The sequence below is a fragment of the Trachypithecus francoisi genome, unplaced genomic scaffold (genome assembly GCF_009764315.1).
Source record: "Trachypithecus francoisi isolate TF-2019V2 unplaced genomic scaffold, Tfra_2.0 Lachesis_group5, whole genome shotgun sequence".
Taxonomy (NCBI): domain Eukaryota; kingdom Metazoa; phylum Chordata; class Mammalia; order Primates; family Cercopithecidae; genus Trachypithecus; species Trachypithecus francoisi.
The window spans coordinates 60,812,102-60,817,324 of record NW_022681470.1 but is presented as its reverse complement, the minus strand read 5'-3'; the positions used below and the strand labels follow the sequence as shown (position 1 = coordinate 60,817,324).

The following is a 5,223-nucleotide window of genomic DNA, read 5'->3' as shown; positions in this document are numbered from 1 at the left end:
AGAGTTGCAGGAAGAAAAGTATCGCAAAGGTGATTCAGGTAATTAATAAAAATATGTTGTTTTTCTGGATTTTATCATTTGTGTTCTTGATTTTAAATTTTTAAAATTTGTTATGATTTCTTTTTTCACTCTAAATGAAAACTTACTTCAGTGCATAATTTTGCACGTATAATTTTATAAATTTATATTTTCACTCTTTTTAAATTTTTCTTTTTTTTTAACAAAAAGAGCCCCCAGATTACATGAGCTTCAGGTCCTACAAAGCCTGGCTCCACTCCTGATGACAGATGAATACAAAAACAAGAGAGCAGAGTATGAGTCTGAGGTGGAGGGAGTCATGGCAGGACAAGCATTTAGAAAGTTTCTTCCACTCTTTGACCGAGTATTGGTTGAAAGGAGTGCTGCTGAAACTGTAACCAAAGGAGGCAAATATGCTTCCAGAAAAATCTCAAGCAACAGTAGTTACTGCTGGATCGCATTCTAAAGGAAAGGGTGGAGAGATTCAACCAGTTAGCGTTAAAGTTGGAGATAAAATTCTTCTCCCAGAATATGGAGGCACCAAAGTAGTTCTAGATGACAAGGATTATTTCCTATTTAGAGATGGTGACATTCTTGGAAAGTATGTAGACTGAAATAAGTCACTATTGAAATGGCATCAACGTGAAGCTGCCCATTCCACTGAAGTTCTGAAATCCTTCATCATGTAAATAATTTCCATATTTCTCTTTTATAATAAACTAATGATAACTAACGAAAAAAAACCCCACAACATCAGTTAAGGTAAACTTATCGAAGTTTGAAAATGCATGATAATAAAACTCAACGACCTTCACATTAAAACTAGATCTATTTACTATATCTGGCAGTATGCGATAGTAGGTATATTTCCGCACATCATGTTGGGGCGGAAAAATAAAAATACAAAGTACAGATATATTCTACCTAGAGTTAGTCAAACTACAAAGTTTGAGGGAACAGTGCCCACAAGACTATCCTCACTTCTGATACAAACTACAAATTTAGAGGGTCCAAAAACTGCCTTCTTTGATAATTCACAAGACTCACAGAGCTCACTGAAAAGTATTATGCTCATGGTTACGGTTTCTTACAGAGAAAAGATACAAATGAGAATCAGCCAAGGTGGCTGTGTAAAATGGTGCAGCCACTATAAAAAAACACTGTGGTGGTTTCTCAAAAAAATAGAAATAAAACTACCGTGGCAATTCTACTTGGGGTGTATCCAAAATAATTGAAAGCAGGTCTCAAAGAGATACTGCACACCCATGTTCGTAGCAGCATTATTCATACTATTTAAAACATAGAAGCAACCCCAAACTTCCGCTGACGGAGGAATGGGTAAACACAATGTGGTATACACACACAGTGAAATATTACATAGCCTTAACAAGAAAGGAAATTCTGACGTGCTACAAAATGAATGAACCCTGAGGACATTATCCTAAGAGAAATAAGTCAGTCACAGAAAGACAAATGCTGTATATTCTACTTATTTGAGGCACAGTAGTCAAAATCATACAGACAGAAAGTAGAATGGTGTTTGCCAGAGGGTGGAGGGGAGAGAAGAATGGGAAGTTGTTTAATGGGTACAGAGTTTCAATTTTACAAGATGAAAAGAATTATGAAGATGCACATTATAAACATATTTAATACTGCTGAACTATATACATAAAAATGGTTAAGACAGTACATTTTGTGTTATGTATATCTTATTACAATTAAAGAATTTGGCCAGGCACAGTGGCTCACCCCTGTAATCCTAGTACTTTGAGAGGCTGAGGCAGGTGGATCACCTGAAGTTGGGAGTTCTAGACCAGCCTGACCAACATGGAGAAACCCTGTCTCTACTAAAAATACAAAAGTAGCCAGGCATGGCGGTGGGTGCCTGTAATCCCAGCTATTCAGGAGGCTGAGGCAGGAGAATCGCTTGAACCTGGGAGGCGAAGGTTGCGATGAGCCAAGATCACGCCACTGCACTCCAGCCTGGGCAACAAGAGCGAAACTCCGTCTCAAAAAAAAAAAAAAAAAAAAATTGAAAACATACAGGATCCCCAGTTAAATTTGAATTTCAGACATACTTATGTTAAAAAATTATTCATTTTGTTTTGTTTTGTTTTTTTGAGGAGGAGTCTCGCTCTGTCTCCCAGGCTGGAGTGCAGTGGCGCGATCTCGGCTCACTGCAAGCTCCGCCTCCCGGGTTCACGCCATTCTCCCGCCTCAGCCTCCTGAGTAGCTGGGACTACAGGCGCCCGCCACCGCGCCCAGCTAATTTTTTGTATTTTTAGTAGAGACGGGGTTTCACCATGGTCTCGATCTCCTGACCTTGTGATCCGCCCGCCTCAGCCTCCCAAAGTGCTGGGATTACAGGCGTGAGCCACCGCACCCGGCTAAAAAAAAAATTATTCATTGTTTACTGAAATCTAGATTTAATTAGTGTCCTGTATTTACCTGGCAACCGTAACCCCTCCCACTGAAAATAGTAGCTATACACACAAACACAAACATATACACATATAGCCACATACATACCCACACACATAATCTTCTTAAAGGCATCAGAAGTGACAAGATAAAAAAGAATTATCAAGTGTGATAACTTCGTACTGTGTCAATGAAGAATGTAATTAACATACTCAGAGATAGGAAAATATGACCAATTCATACAATGAGAAGTGAATAATTTTTTCATACAGACTCACAGACCCACAGAGTTGTAGCTTCAGTTCTACAACTTCAGTCATGGGTCAAAGTAAACACAGAATACAAAATCTCACTAGATCTGATCTCAGATTTTCCTGTCCAGTGTACACAAAATGTTTTCTTTTTTTTTTTTTTGAGATGGACTCTTGCTCTGTTGCTCAGGCTGGAGCACAGTGGCACGATCTCAGCTCACTGCAACTTCCACCTCCCAGGTTCAAGCGATTCTCCTGCCTCAGCCTCCCAAGTAGCTGGGACTACAGGCGTCCGCCACCATGGCCAGCTAATTTTTGTATTTTTTGTAGAGACGGGGTTTCACAATGTTGGCCAGGATGGTCTCCATCTCCTGACCTCGTGATCCACCTGCCTCGTCCTCCCAAAGTGCTGGGATTATAGGTGTGAGCCACTGGCGCCCAGCCACAAAATGTTTTCTTATTTGACTTGAACTAACAAATAGGCAAAGTTTCACATAGAAGTAAAAAGAGTCACAAGCCATATTCTGTCATCTCTTAGCTGACAGAGTATATAAATTCCCATCATGTTGACACCCATAACCAAATGTGCAGACCATAAAATCAGACCCCCAGCTGTTGCTATGATCAGTTGAGAACAGCTTGTAAACTGTGTGCAAATCAGAAATAGAACCAAGTTTAACCAAGAACCAAAAACAAAAATAACAACACAGGGTAGGAATAAAAGAAAGAGATAGAGGCTAAAGTTATATTTCCACCTGGGATTCACTCCAGGGACCAATAAAATGGTATGCCTGAGCTTAAATATTCCATAAGGCACACTTCAAGGGTAAAACTCTTTAATTGTTTGAGGTAAGTGTCCATTTGGGCCTTTCAGGTAAGTGTCCATTTGGAATTTCCAGAACAATCAACGTATAATATTTAAAAGGTTTAAAATATGTCTTTTACACAAGTAATAGAATGAACCCATGTCAAAAATACATTAACTTATTAATGATAGGACCACAAAACTAATAAAAGTGGTTCCAAGAGTATTGGAGGAAGTGTGTATTTATAGACATGTTATTTTTTAAAAGAATGCTGGATTAAGATTGCTAGATTAGATACAAAACTGGTCAATGAGTTCCAGGGCAATAAAACTATAACCTTTGGGGTTATCTTTTCCACTGGACAGAAATCTAAAAGTTAACACTTAACTTCACGGATTTGGGCTGTAACAGATGGTAAATAGTAAAGTCAAATAGTAAAGTCAAATACACATTCTCCTAAAGAAGTCAACAATCCTCGGATGGGACTGTTAAACAGTGCTCTAGTAAGACATTGAAAAGACAGGGAATACTTTCTTTTGCTTATTTCTAAATTTTAAATTCTTTTTTTTTAGATAGAATCTCACTCTATCACCCAGGCTGATGTGCAATAGAGCAATCTCGGCTTACTGCAACCTCCGCCTCCCGGGTTCAAGCAATTCTTCTGCCTCAGCTCCCAAGTAGCTGGGACTACTGGCACGTGCCACCACGCCCGGGTAATTTTTGTTTTAGTAGAGATGGGGTTTCACCATGTTGGCCAGGCTGGTCTTTAACTCCTGACCTCAGGTGATCCACCCACATCGGCCTCCCAAAGTGCTGGGATTACAGGCATAAGCCACTGCACCTAGCCTTAAAAGTTTTTTCTTTAGAAGAATGTGCTCAACTGATCTTGAGTCCTGCCTCTGTATGCATCTCTCCTATTTGACACTCTACCCTGAGAACTCTAGTTGCCATGGCCTCCCAGTAATCCAGTTCCATCTCTTCAATGCAGGGAGATGTTTAGGTTACACCTAGGTTCCCAGTCCCTTCATCCTAGCAACAATTTCAGGCACTAAGCTGGGCCAGTTGTAGAGCTCTGTTTCTTTCCCATTCATCAGGGTTCACTGTACTCAGCCTAATGTCCAATATCTTAAAAACCATTGTTTCAGGCCGGGCGCGGTGGCTCAAGCCTGTAATCCTAGCACTTTGGGAGGCCGAGACGGGCGGATCACGAGGTCAGGAGATCGAGACCATCCTGACTAACACGGTGAAACCCCGTCTCTACTAAAAACTACAAAAAACTAGCCGGGCGAGGTGGCGGCGCCTGTAGTCCCAGCTACTCGGGAGGCTGAGACAGGAGAATGGCGTGAACCCGGGAGGCGGAGCTTGCAGTGAGCTGAGATCCGGCCACAGCACTCCAGCCTGGGTGACAGCGCGAGACTCCGTCTCAAAAAAAAAAAAAAAAAAAAAAAAAAAAAACCATTGTTTCATATATTTAGTCTAGTTTTCCAGTTGATTCAGTCAAAAGGGTAAATCCATTTCCTATTACTTACTTTATCTTGGCTTCTTTTTCTTGTTTCATTCATTGCACTAGTTAAATCACTCAGTGTAACGCTGAATAGGTGACAGCAGACATCATTGCCTTCTTCCTGATTGTACAGGGAAAGCATTAAATCTTTCGACATTAAACATGATATCGATGTAGGTTTTTCACAGATAACTAACCTTAATTTGCAGAGAGTTTACTTATG

At 40.3% G+C, this 5,223-nt stretch overlaps 1 pseudogene; it reads left to right on the top strand.

Moving 5' to 3' along the window:
* The first annotated feature begins 337 nt into the window (after nucleotides 1-337).
* On the top strand, nucleotides 338-746 carry LOC117075649 (annotated as a pseudogene).
* The last annotated feature ends 4,477 nt before the right edge of the window (nucleotides 747-5,223 follow it).